Source organism: Triticum urartu, chromosome 4, assembly GCF_003073215.2.
Source record: "Triticum urartu cultivar G1812 chromosome 4, Tu2.1, whole genome shotgun sequence".
Lineage (NCBI taxonomy): Eukaryota > Viridiplantae > Streptophyta > Magnoliopsida > Poales > Poaceae > Triticum > Triticum urartu.
In genome coordinates, this window is record NC_053025.1 from 99710774 (window position 1) to 99725389 (window position 14616).

Consider the following 14616-nt stretch of genomic DNA (forward strand, 5'->3'; position numbering starts at 1 on the left):
TCATGCTATGGAATCACCACTGTCGGTGTCAAAACCGGCGGATCTCGGGTAGGGGGTCCCGAACTATGCATCTAGGCCGGATGGTAACAGGAGGCAAGGGACATGAAGTTTTACCCAGGTTCGGGCCCTCTTGATGGAGGTAAAACCCTACGTCCTGCTTGATTAATATTGATGATATGGGTAGTACAAGAGTAGATCTACCACGAGATCAGAGAGGCTAAACCCTAGAAGCTAGCCTATGGTATGATTGTTGTTGTCTATGTTGTCCTACGGATTAAAACCCTCCGGTTTATATAGACACCGGAGAGGGTTAGGGTTACACAAAGTCGGTTACAATGGTAGGAGATCTGGATATCCGTATCGCCAAGCTTGCCTTCCACGCCAAGGAAAGTCCCTTCCAGACACGGGACGAAGTCTTCAATCTTGTATCTTCATAGTCCAGGAGTCCGGCTGAAGGTATAGTCCGGCTATCCGAACACCCCCTAATCCAGGACTCCCTCAGTAGCCCCCGAACCAGGCTTCAATGACGATGAGTCCGACGCGCAGATTGTCTTCGGCATTGCAAGGAGGGTTCTCCCCCAAATTTCGTGCACCTGTTGAATAAAGTCCGGTTTTCTGTAGATGTTGCGCTCCTTGGCTTCTACGCCCAATAATGGCCGCTTCCCACATGGCAAACGAATATGAAAAGTCTGAGTGCTTTTACATTCACACCCCTAGCCGCGTAAATGAGCTGCACTATTTAAGGGGACGAGGATTTAGATCCAAACCACATCTTCCCCCTTTCGTGAGTGTTCATTAGAGCGCATCTGACAAAGGTCCATTCCACCATGGCCAGTCATCACAACTCGTCCCCTCGCCCTTCCAGCCCCAAGACCGGGTACTGGGAGAGATGCTCCGTCCCGCATAGCGAGCTGGTGAAGCTCCAAACCAAGGGATTCCTCCCCCCGGCCTACATGATCCCGGTTCGAGCCGGTCTCGCCACCTATAGCGGCGGGAAGCAAGCGGAAGGTGCCCCCAATCCCTCCAAAGGAGAGCGGGTGTGCCTCATCCCTTATTTAATAAGGGGGCTCGGGTTTCCAATCCAGCCATTTCTCCGGGGGCTGCTGGAGTTCTATGGCCTCCAGCTACACAATCTCACGCCCGCCTCTGTATTGCATATTGCGGGCTTCGTAGCCCTCTGCGAGCTGTTCTTGGGCGTCGAGGCTCATTTCGGGTTATGGAAAAGGTTATTCTGCCTTGTGCCCCGTTCTAAGGAGGGGTCAATGTATCAAGTGGGCGGAGCCGAAGTGTGGCGCATCGCCGGGACCGGATATCTGTCCAGAACCCCAAAGAAGGCGTCCGAAGACTGGCCCTCGGAATGGTTCTATATAGAAGAGGCCCCGCTGTCGGATCCTGTCCGGATCGGCCTCCATGAATTCGGCGGTGCTCCCTTAAAGAAGCGCCTAAGCTGGCGTCCGCGGAGCCCTCAGAGGGAAAGCGACAGGGACATCATTTACCTGATGGGCCGAATAAAATTGTTAGCCCATTCCGGACTAACCATGATCGGGGTTATGGCCGAATGCATCATGCGGGGGGTGCAGCTGCTTCAGTATAGAAGCCACCCCATGTGGGACTTCAACGGGGAGGACGACGCCACCCGCTACGGCCGTAAGGGGCCGGATTCAGCTGCCGCTCTGCTAAAGATCTTGTCCACTTTGTATAAGGGAGAAGAGGAGGAATTTCTCCGCGTCAACCCACAAGGTGGATTCTCTATGCACAATCCCCCAGGCTGGGTAAGTGGTCGCTTTTACTTGCTCATCTGTTTTGTATTCCCGTTGTTAAATATTCAGTCTGACGACTTCAACGCAGGAACTGCGCCGGGCTGTTAAGGAAATAAGCAGCCCTCCTCCACAACCCGAGGACCAAGGATGGTCCCTCGACCCGGCCTCTCAAGAGGATCCGGACATATCAGTGGAGCTAATTGACGGAGTGTTCTATCAATTGAGCATGGACAACGCCTTGGTGGCCATTACGGCTGATTACCCAGGGCTAATTCCGGCCTCCCAGGTAACTGAGATCAAAGTCCCAGTATCCCGAATAGGGGTCTGTCCTCCCGTGTTTTCAATTTTCTGATTACAACCGAACTTTGCAAGGGAGGTTTTTGAGGCGGAAGGTCGAACCTGCGGCGACAAGCCAACGAGGGGCCGCAGGGCCCCGTGGGCAGAAAAGAAGTGCAGTCCGGACCGAGGCATCAGCGCAAAGGTATGGCGCGCCCCCCTATCCCAGGTGTTATACCTTCGAGGCACATTTGACACTCGTGCTCTCTTCAGGACAAAGAGACCTCGCCGCACTATATCCGGAGAGGCTGCCAATCGCGCCTCCACCATCCTGGCTCCAAAGCCTGGTCCGGAGGTGGAGGCGAATGCAAGGCGCGTGCCAGACGCTCCTCCAACGGAGGATGCGGACGGGTTGTCTGCCACCAACTCTGAGGTGGAGAGTTCCATGAACCACAGGCGTCGCCGAACAATTCTTCGCGACGCTTGTTTCTTCCCAGGGGTGTTAGATGCCTTCAATTTGGGAGATGCGTACCTCCGTGCCGCTCAAAATGGTCTAGCCAGAGCCACGGAGTAATATGTAAAAGACATTCGGGTAAGAAAATTTTGGTAATTATATATAGACCAGTAGCCCCCGAGACTTGAAACAGTTAGAATAACTGATGCAAGGATCATTTGTTATGCAGGTTCTTACAAAAAAGAATTCCCTACTGTCCAAGGAGCTGGAAGAGTGCAAAGCCCAGCTAGAGGCCGCACTGGCCACAGCAGGGGAGCCCAAGGAGACTCCCTCTGGTAATATACACATTGAAAGATAAGTATATTTGCAAGGCACGGCATGGGTACGAATCTGACAAATGAAATTGCAGATGGCGCCGGATTGAATCCGGAAAGACAACACCTCCTACGCCAGCTAAAGGCTGGTGAGAAGGTGCTGACAACGGTGAGGCGGGAGAAGAACAATCTCCAGGATGCCAACACCAAGCTGGGCGTCGAGCTGAAAGATGTTCGTGCCCAGCTGTCAGACTCCGTGAAGGAGAATCAGCGGCTCCGGCGCGGCATATTTAGTAAGTGCTTGAATGAACCTTCAAAAGAAAGTTTGGCGGGGAAGTCGACTAACAGAGCAATGTCTGTAGGTGTGCTAACAGGTCGTCCTGCAGAGGAGATGCCCAGTTCTACGGGCGATCTTCTTCCCGAGCTCTCGCAACTGCTCGATCGAGTTCGGCAAGCGATGCAAGGCGTCGTCCAGGCCGTGTGGCCATCCATCTCCATGCCCGAAGGTCTTGGAGAGCTTGCGGAGAAGCTAAAGGGAGCACGGCGGCGCTTCCGATTGTGGAAGGTATCGGCCTGCCGTCAAGGTGCTAGGGAGGCATGGGCTATGGTGAAGACGCGGTACTCAAAGGCTGACCCCAACCACATGGCCGAGGTTGGTCCTATAGGGCCCGATGGGAAGGAGATCCCTGTAAGCTTAGTATACGGCCAAGTAGAGTTGGCCACAAAGTATTCCCAGCAGGACTGTAAATTAGACAGCCTATTAGATGGTATTGAAGAGGAATACAATCAGTCAAAATGACTATGTAATTTAATTGACATTTATAATGCCTTCTAGCCGGATTGTAGATCATTTTTCATGGCCGACCTTTTCACTTCAGCCTCAGGACCTGATGGTCCGGAGTGTGTCCGAATTCCCATATGGTTATATAAGAACCGGGGAATGCATGGAGACCAGGTGTAGGGGTCATTAGTGCTTGAACATACAAGTGCCCGACTAGTTATGTTATATTACATGGTTAGTAAGAAACATCTTCCAGGGAGAATAGTTCCGTTAGGGGCTCCTTTCCCTGGGAGGCATGCCCTAAGGTGCATGTCCATGCTGCGAAAAGAAACACAGGAAAAACATCTGGAGGCATATAGATAAATAAAAAAGATCATATTTAGTTCACCGACCGAATATTCCCTTAAGAACGCTAGCTTTCGGCTTCACCCAGTCTGAGGTACACGTCCGGCTGACCCGGCAGTAACAATCGCAGAGGTGCTCCCTTTACCACCTAGCCGAACAATCGGGAACGTAGGGGTAAGCACAGGAGCCAGGCAACCCAGCTTGGCCAAAACTTAAGTCATATCGATGCATATAATGGTGAATAAAAGGTACATGCGGAAGCGTAACGCATGTGTTGGGCATGAAGCCCGTATAAATAAGCTTCTGTTTAAAGAAGCCCCCAGGTTTAATGAGCGCGGATAGCGCGTCACTTTATGAGCCTGTAAAGGCTATAAGAGAGAGAGAGAGAGAGAGAGAGAGAAATGTAAGACAGAAAGTATATAAAAAAATGGACAGAGTAAGGAGACGAACACAGGATCCAGTGCTAGGCATAGAATCTTCAGAGACGGGCTGCGTTCCATGGGTTCGGCTCGAGTCGGTTATCCGATGCATTTCGCAGGCGGTACGCTCCACCAGTCAGGACTTGGTCAATTATGAAGGGACCTTCCCACTTGGGCTTGAGTTTGTCCTTTTTCTTGTCCGGCAGTCGTAGAACTAATTCGCCAACGTTGTAATTTTTGGCCCGTACTTCTTTGCTTTGGTATCTTCGAGCCTGCTGTTGATAGAATGCGGAACGGGCTTTTGCCACGTCACGCTCCTCCTCTAACGCGTCCAAACTATCTTGCCGATCGAGCTCGGCTTCTCTTTCTTCGTACATGCGCACTCAAGGTGAGTCATGAATTATGTCGCAAGGCAAAACTGCCTCTGCGCCGTACACCATAAAGAATGGTGTGTATCCGGTGGTGCGATTCGGCGTGGTCCGCAGCCCCCAGAGTACGGAGTCGAGCTCCTCTACCCAGTGCGTGTTAGATTCCTTGAGGGACCGCACTAATCTGGGTTTAATGCCGCTCATGATAAGACCGTTTGCACGTTCGACCTGGCCGTTAGTTTGTGGGTGATAGACGGAAGCATAATCGAGCTTGATGCCCATGTTTTTGCACCAGAGTTTTACCTCGTCGGCCGTAAAGTTCGTGCCATTGTCAGTGATGATGCTGTGGGGGACGCCGTAACGGTGTACAACCCCGGATATAAAGTCTATCACAGGTCCGGATTCGGCCGTCTTGACAGGCTTGGCTTCTATCCATTTGGTGAACTTATCCACCATGACCAGTAAGTATTTGTGCTTGTGGGTTCCGCCTTTAAGGGGTCCAACCATATCAAGCCCCCAGACTACAAAGGGCCAAGTGATGGGGATAGTTTGGAGGGTGGTGGGTGGCATATGGCTTTGGTTTGCAAAGAGCTGGCAAGCGGTGCATCGTTGGACTAAGTCCTGGGCGTCTGCCCGGGCCGTTGCCAGTAAAAGCCTGTACGGAAAGCCTTGTTGACAAGCGTGATGACCGCCAAGTCCAGCATGAATTTCCGCCAGGAGGTTCCGCCCTTCCTCTTCGGAGATGCACCTTTGAAGGACTCCGGTAGTGCTTTTCTTATAAAGCTCTCCCTCATGGACTTTGTAGGCTTTGGATCGCCGCACTATGCAGCGTGCCTCGTTTTGGTCCTCGGGGAGTTCCTGCCTAATAAGGTACGCGAGGAATGGTTCTGTCCACGGGGCGATGACAGCCATTATTGCGTGGGCTGAAGGTGTTATTTCATTGGCAGAGCCGCCGATTGTGTCAGAATGTTCGGTGTCGGGCAGTGCGGTTGGGTCCGGGCTGTTGTTGTGCGGCTCCCCTTCCCATACTACGGATGGCTTGAATAGCCTTTCCAAGAAGATGTTGGGGGTACTACATCGCATTTTGCGCCGATGCGTGCCAGGACATCTACCGCCTGATTATTTTCCCGGGCTATGTGGTGAAATTCAAGCCCTTCGAATCGAGCTGACATTTTTAGGACGGCGTTGCGGTAAGCCGCCATCTTTGGATCCTTGGCATCGAAGTCTCCATTTATTTGGGATATTGCGAGGTTCGAGTCCCCGCGCACCTCTAGGAATTGAATGCCCATGGATACTGCCATCCGGAGACCATGTAAAAGGGCCTCATATTCGGCTGCATTGTTGGAGTCTGTGTACATAATCTGGAGTACGTATTGAACTGTGTCTCCTGTGGGGGATGTCAAAACGACGCCAGCCCCCAGTCCAGCCAACATTTTGGAGCCATCGAAATGCATGATCCAATTTGAATATGTGTCGTACTCTTTAGGGAGTTTGGCCTCCGTCCATTCTGCGATGAAGTCGGCCAAGACTTGTGACTTGATGGCTCACCGTGGCTTATAAGTTATGTCGAACGGGAGGAGCTCAATGGCCCATTTTGCAATCCGGCCCGTTGCATCACGATTATTTATAATATCGTTAAGTGGTACTTCCGAGGCTACTGTGATTGAACAATCTTGAAAGTAGTGTCGTAGCTTCCGGGATGCCATGAATACCGCGTACACAATCTTTTGATAATGCGGGTACCATGATTTGCAGGGAGTGAGGACAGTGGACACATAATAGACCGGCTTTTGAAGGGGGGATTTGTGTCCGTCCATTTCTCGTTCGACGACGAGTACTGCGCTTATGACCTGATGTGTTGCTGCGATGTACAATAGCATTGGTTCGCCAGTGTTTGGCGCGGCCAGGACTGGGTTTGTTGCCAATATGGCTTTTATTTCATTGAGTCCGGCCGTGGCTGCATCCGTCCATTTGAAGTGTTCGGTGCGCCGAAGGAGACCCAAGTGGGAGATAAAGCGGCTTAGAGCCGCCACGCATCCGGTTAACTTTTGTATTTGTTTGAGGTCCTTTGGGATATCCAGTTGTGACAGAGCTCGGATCTTGGCTGGATTTGCTTCAATTCCTCTACCGGATACAATGAAGCCCAAGAGCTTTCCGGCTGGAACACCGAAAACGCATTTTCTGGGTTGAGCTTGATGTCGTATGTTCGGAGGTTATCGAATGTGAGCCTCAAGTCGTCTACTAGAGATTCGACACGTCTTGTTTTGACGACCACATCATCTACATATGCCTCCACTGTTTTGCCGATCTGGTTTGCCAGACATGTCTGAATCATGCGCTGATATGTTGCGCCGGCGTTTTTGAGCCCGAAGGGCATTGTGTTGAAGCAGAATGGGCCGTATGGTGTGATGAATGCCGTTGCGGCTTGGTTTGATTCTGCCATCTTGATTTGATGGTAGCCGGAATATGCGTCCAGGAAACACAACGAATCGTGTCCTGCGGTAGCGTCGATAAATTGATCGATGCGGGGGAGGGGGAAGGGATCCTTTGGGCAAGCCTTGTTAAGGTCTTTAAAATCAACGCACAGGCGCCAGGATTTGTCCTTCTTTGGTACCATCACCAGGTTTGCTAGCCAGTCCGGATGTTTTATATCTCTGATGAATCCGGCCTCCAATAGTTTTGCTAGCTCCTCTCCCATGGCATGTCTCTTAGGTTCGGAAAAACGCCGAAGAGCCTGTTTGACAGGTTTGAATCCTGTTTGGATGTTTAAGCTGTGCTCGGCCAGCCTGCGTGGGATTCCTGGCATGTCTGAAGGGTGCCGGGCGAAAATGTCCCAGTTCTCTCGTAGGAACTCTCGCAGTGCGGCGTCTACATCAGGGTTTAACTGTGCCCCGATGGAAGCTGTTTTATTGGGGTCCGTTGGATGGACTTGGAATTTGACTATTTCTTCCACTGGTTTAAAGGAGGTGGACTTGGATCTTTTGTCGAGTACCACATCGTCCCTATTCACCGTAGAGCGCAGTGCCGTCAGTTCCTCAGCTGCTAGGGCTTCGGATAGTGCCTCGAGGGCCAGTGCGGCTGTCTTGTTTTCGGCACGGAGTGCTATGTCTGGATTACTAGCGAGAGTGATGATCCCGTGGGGCCTGGGCATCTTGAGCTTCATGTACCCGTAATGGGGTATTGCTTGGAAGATTGTAAACGCTTCTCGCCCTAGCAGAGCGTGATAACCGTTGCTGAACGGGGCCACATGGAATGTGACCTCTTCGGACCTGTAATTATCCGGCGTGCCGAACACCACATCTAGTGTGACTTTTCCTCTACAGCGCGCTTCTCGACTAGGGATTATTCCTCTAAAGGTTGTGCTGCTTCACTCGATGCGATTCCAGTCTATTTCCATTTTTTGAAGAGTTTCCTCATAAATGAGGTTTAATCCGCTGCTGCCATCCATGAGTACCTAGGTAAGACGAAAGCCGTCCACTATTGGACTGAGGACCAATGCGGCTGGTGCTCGGGCTGTTCGGAATTTAGGTTCATCACTGGCGTTAAAGGTAATAGCCGTGTCACTCCATGGGTTTATTGTTGCTACTTGGTAGACTTCGGCAAGGCTGCGGAGTGTCCTTTTTTGCATATTATTTGATGTGAAAGTCTCGAAGACTGTTAATACCGTATTGGAGTCTCTGGGGTGGCTTTCTGTGGCCTCCGGAATTAGGAGATTTTCGCCGATTTTTTCCACCTGCCGGAGTATCCAACATGCTCTAAGGCTGTGAGTTGGTGTGGCGTCCTCCGTACTGTGAATCTTACAGGGTCCATTAAGCCATCCTGGCAATACGGTTCCATGCCCTGTAGAGGGTTTTTGCTTTTTGGTGCTTGACCCGGGTGTCTGGCGATGATGCACCCGTTTATTTCGGACTGGGTTTGCGGTCAGGGCCGGATAGTCCCAAAATTTTGTTTCGGTTTTCCGGGCGCTTTCCATCGTACAGTACTTTCATAATATGGACGCCAATTCAGTGAAGCGTGTGATATCACGGTGACTTATAGCGTTGAGGATTCCCTTGTCCGTGCAATTATTGCAGAAGAGTGAAATCGCGTCTTCCTCGCGGCAGTCCTTTATCCTGTTCATAACCAGGAGGAATCTGGCCCAGTAATGATGTACTGTTTCTTCGGGCTCTTGCCTAATTTAGGATAGATCGCTAATGTTCGGGTGGGTGGGTGGAATTAAATCTGAAGCCTCACCCCATCTGAGGCTCAGAGGCCGAGGAATTTCCGAACTCGAAAATTTGCGTTCCTGGACGTTGTCCAATGAATCCAGTCCGTCGCCTGACTCTAATTCAGCTCTTGAGTGATATCCTCCCCTCCGCGGGTATCCGGCTTGGAGGGATCGGGAATCCGGACGTAACGAGTCCTCAAGATAGATGAAGGGTCGCCGCACTGTCCCTCTACCACGGCAACGTGATGGGTGACTTGGGGAGAGTTAATCTCTCTCAGATCGGGTTTAGGCCCAATCTGGTCGTAATCCGTAGCGACTCCCAGGGCGGCGAAGCGATCCAAGAGCTCGTTTATGGAAGAGAGCTCCATTGGATCTAACTGCTCGGCGAGTTCCGAGCTGACATGAAGATTGTTTTTGATGGCCCGAGAGGTCATCGTCAGCACAGAAGCCGAACGGGCGGTCACAAGAAAACCACCTAGCCGGAGGGTTTGGCCGATAGCCAAAGCTCCCTTAGCAACGGTGCCGTCTTTAAATATGGGGCGAGGCATCCTTCCTGATGGCGACGACACAGAGGAACTCTCAATGAAAGCACCAATGTCGGTGTCAAAACCGGTGGATCTCGGGTAGGGGGTCCCGAACTGTGTGTCTAGGCCAAATGGTAACAGGAGGCAAGGGACACGAAGTTTTACCCAGGTTCGGGTCCTCTTGATGGAGGTAAAACCCTACGTCCTGCTTGATTAATATTGATGATATGGGTAGTACAAGAGTAGATCTACCACGAGATCAGAGAGGCTAAACCCTAGAAGCTAGCCTATGGTATGATTGTTGTTGTCTATGTTGTCCTACAGACTAAAACCCTCCGGTTTATATAGACACCGGAGAGGGTTAGGGTTACACAAAGTCGGTTACAATGGTAGGAGATCTGGATATCCGTATCGCCAAGCTTGCCTTCCACGCCAAGGAAAGTCCCTTGCGGACACAGGATAAAGTCTTCAATCTTGTATCTTCATAGTCCAGGAGTCCGGCTGAAGGTATAGTCCGGCTATCCGAACACCCCCTAATCCAGGACTCCCTCAACCACCTTCAATGGAATTTCACTTATATGATGAGGTTAAGGAGATGTCACTATATGATTTTTGTCGGGTCTGTAAGATACCCTTTGCGGGCCGCATAGAGGAAACCACATCGTAATGATGTGGAGGGATTTATCGATATGATTGTTGTAGGGGAAACAAGAAAAGTTTCCGATGCAAGAATTACTAGCATACATTTTCCTGTTCTAAGTTACTTTGCAATATTCGCTAGTAGATGCTTAATTGGTCGCAAGAATAGTGGAAATCTCTGTGTCCCTGATATTGTTATTTTGCGCCATGCTTTGTTTCGTGATACCACTTTCAGTTTAGGCGCTATTGTCGCTAAACGATTAAATATGAACCATACAAAGGGTCCTGTCGGTGTCAAAACCGGCGGATCTTGGGTAGGGGGTCCCGAACTGTGCGTCTAAGGCGGATGGTAACAAGAGGCAGGGGACACTATGTTTTACCCAGGTTCGGGCCCTCTTGATGGAGGTAAAACCCTATGTCCTACTTGATTTATTCTTGATGATATGGGTATTACAAGAGTTGATCTACCACGAGATCAGTGAGGCTAAACCCTAGAAGCTAGCCTATGGTATGATTGTATGTTGTCCTACGGACTAAAACCCTTCGGTTTATATAGACACCGGAGAGGGTTAGGGTTACACAAGGTCGGTTACAAAGGAGGAGATATACATATCCGTATTGCCTAGCTTGCCTTCCACGCCAAGTAGAGTCCCATCCGGACACGAGACGAAGTCTTCAATCTTGTATCTTCATAGTCTAACCGTCCGGCCAAAGGATATAGTCTGGCTATCCAGAGACCCCCTAATCCAGGACTCCCTCAGTAGCCCCTGAACCAAGCTTCAATGACTCATCCGGCGCGCAGTATTGTCTTCAGCATTGCAAGGCGGGTTCCTCCTCCGAATACACCACGGAAGAATTTCAATACAAGGATAGTGTCCGACCTTGCAAAATAAGTTCCACATACCACCGTAGAGAGAATAATATTTCCACAAATCTAATTTGCTGACTTGTTTTGGCAATATGACATTATGCCATGGCCCGGTGACTATTCGAACTGTTTCCTTTAACTAGCCCCGCACATAACGCGAGGCAGTTTTTTGACACGTCTTGTCAAAGCAGAGATCGTGTCCCCCTTATTACGGGATTCTCATCAATACGGGCGTGGGTAACCCAACCGCGCCATCGATTATGGCGCTTGGGGGATAAGCGAGTTTTACCAGGCTAGTGGGGGCACATAGTTTTGGCCGCCCTTATAAAGGGACAAGGTTTACCCTTTCTCTACCCACTCCTTCTTCCTCCTTGCCCATCCATTCTTGCGCACTCGAGCCCCAACGCCCAAGTCCACTTCTTTCTCCTCAACCTCCTCCAAACATGTCCGGAGCGGGAGGCAAGTGGATGGCTTCCTCTGTTACGGAGGAACACATCAAAAAGCTGCGCGGAGCCGGATACTTAGCCGCGAATATCGCGCATCGGCTGCCCGCTGCGGGGCAAATCGTCCCTACCCCAGAACCCCATGAGAGGGTAGTTTTCCTCCACCACTTCCTCCGCGGACTGGGGTTTCCCCTTCATCCATTCGTCCACGGTCTCATGTTCTACTACGGGCTGGACTTCCATGATCTGGCCCCGAACTTCATCCTCAACATTTCGGCATTCATCGTCGTCTGTGAGGCTTTCCTCCGCATCCGCCCCCACTTCAGCCTATGGCTAAAGACCTTCAATATCAAGCCGAAGGTGGTGGGCGGCCAACAAGCAGAATGCGGCGGAGCCATGGTGGGCAAGATGCCCAACGTTATATGGCTTGAAGGCTCCTTGGTGGAGACCATAAAGGGGTTGCAATCGACGTGGTTCTACATCACCGAGCTGCGCAACGCCAAATGGGTGGCTGCCCCCATGTTTCGATCCGGAATCCCCACGCGACTCACCTCCTGGAAAGAGAAGGGCCTGTCCTGGGGTTCATCGGTAGAGCTGGACGGACTCCAGAAATGTATCTGGAGTATGGCCGGCAAGAAGCTCAAGCTTGTCAATATAGTCCAGGTCATGCTCATCCGCCGGATCCTCCTGTGCCAACAACAGGACTTAAACTTGTGGGAGTTCGACCCGGCCCAGCACCATACTCTGAGCGAGCTCTTTGACATGACGCACAAGGACGTCTGGAAGGTGTTGTTCAAGGGCGTCGAGGTCCCTTCCTCCCTCACCGAGGACCGCGGGCTAAGCGCGAAGCGCCAACCGCATTCGGTGAGTTCTATACATCCGGTAGGACATCTATTTCCCCTAGCTTAACCATGTGCGGGGTCTAAGAGCCATGTCTTTGACAGGACTGGGTGGAGACGTTGGGGCAGATTAACTGTTCGGCCCCTCTTCCCGAAGACACTGCGGACGCTCTCCTGACGGAGATGCTGACTCCGGCTCCTTACAAGGTGCCGGAGAAGACCAAGAAGGCCAAGGGAACCCGAAAGAGTTCCCGATGCCAAGCGTTATCGGACTTATCGTCCGATAACTCCGTGACGCACTCCTCCCCCGAAGTCGAGGAGGAAGATGAAGATGCTCCCCCTCCAGTCGGGGGAGACAAGAAAAGGAAGGCCGCCCCAACCGGGGGGGCAAAGGGTCCAAGAAGGGAAGGACTCTCCTTCCGGACTTCTCCACCACCGCCGCCGAAGGCGAAGACGAGTGGCTGCTCAGGGCCAAGCCCCTGGTGAAGTCGTAAGTATTCGGATGCCAGAGTAACTCATAGCATACCTTTGTCACACTGCCTCTCCTAATGCCGAATTATGACTATGCAGACCGCCACGAGCCCGTATTGACGTATCGTCGGACGGCTCCCTGGGCTCGTCGGATATGCATAGCGATCCACTTCCGACCGCCACCTCCCCTTGCCCTACGGACAACGCCGAGGTATTGTCTCAAGAGGCACCGGGTCGAGGGGAGATAGTCCCGGAGGTGCCTCAAGGCGACCTTCCGGACTCCGGGAGCAGAGGGAACAAGGCCCCCGAGGGCTCCGAATTCGGCCCTCAGCCGAACACCGCGCCGGAAACTCCAGTGGTTCCGGGCTCGGGCAGGCGGCCTCCTTCCAAGAGGGGCAAGACGCCTGTGCTGGTGACCTCTGTCCATCCAGAGGCACCGGACAATCTGCTGGGAGCACTTCGCAGCGCTTCCATCGACGAGGAGCACCGCACTATTATGAGTGCGGTGGTCCAGAAGGTTCAGTCCGCCAAGAGCAGACTGGCTGAAGCCTGTGCCAGCCTTCTAACAGGCTTTGAGGTAAGTTTTTGAAATATGGGGAAAATATTACTGCATAGACAGTAGCCCCTGATGCTCTGTTTGGTGTTCACAAAGAAAATCTGAACAGAGGATCAAACAATATCGCAGGAGTCCAATATAAGTATGTCAATATGCGTATGCAGGCTTCGCTGCTGGCATCTGCCGCACTGACTGCGGAGGTCGCCGCACTGAAGCAGGACCTTAAAGGGTCCAAGGACGAGCTCGGCCTTGCCAAGAGGCAGCTCGAGGCGAACAAAGGTAAGTAGTACCTAGTCTATGGATATGCATAAAAAGAATGTGATTGCAAAATTGACAGGATCATCGTAAATTTGCCAGGGGCCACGACCGAGGTGGCAACCCTGAAGCAAGCGCTATCCGAGGCCGAAAACAAAGCGTCCAAGGAGCGCACCGAGCGGGAAAGGCATGAGGCACGGGTGGGCGAGTTGCAGGAAGAGCTCCACGCTCTCGTGACGAAGCACGAGGCATTGGAGCTTGACTTGAAGACGTGAGAGTCTGAGCTTGCCGCGGCCCTCGAGAGCGCAAAGAATGCCAAGGCCGAAGCCCAAAAGGCCCTCCAGGAGATTGATGCGATGAAGAAGATAGCGGTGGGTAAGTCATTCTATATGCAAATCAAGCATGTGAAAGTAAATTACTTGTTACTTACCCGAATCCAGATCTCTCTAGGAGCATTCGCAGATTTGCCCCGCAGCGTGTCAGATGACGCAATGTTTTACCAGGCCGAGTAGGTAAGCTCAATGGAGAAGTTGTTCTGGGCCCAATATAATGGGACCGAACACCCGGTGCCTATGAGCGACAAGCTAAAGCAGCTGGTCGAGCTACACAAGGCGGTCGAACGGGCCATGAAGGGCTTTATAGTCTGGCTGTGGCCTGGCGACGCCCTTCCAAACAGCTACTTCGACCTGGTGAGGCGGCTTGTGGATGCCTGCCCACGGCTGGAAGTCGTCAAGCGGTCCGTCTGCATCGAAGGTGCACGCCGGGCTTTCGCCCGTGTGAAGGTGCAATGGGCCAAGCTAGACGCCGTGAAGCTGATCAAGGAAGGGCCGTCGGAGGGCAAGGAGCATCGCCACCCCGAGATGTATTATGAGGGTGTCCTGAAGGGTGCCCGTCTCGTAGCGGACGAGTGTACCAAAGATACAATATTTGAGTAAACCCGCTCGTGTAATCCTGTATTCATGAAAACTTGTTCATATGCGCTATGCAATGCTTGTTTGAATTTAAAATATTACCTTCTGTTCGGCTGTTTATCAAATCTGAGAGATGGCTAGTCGTCGGCTTCTGCCCCCATGCCACAAGTGCTGGGGTGTTCAGGA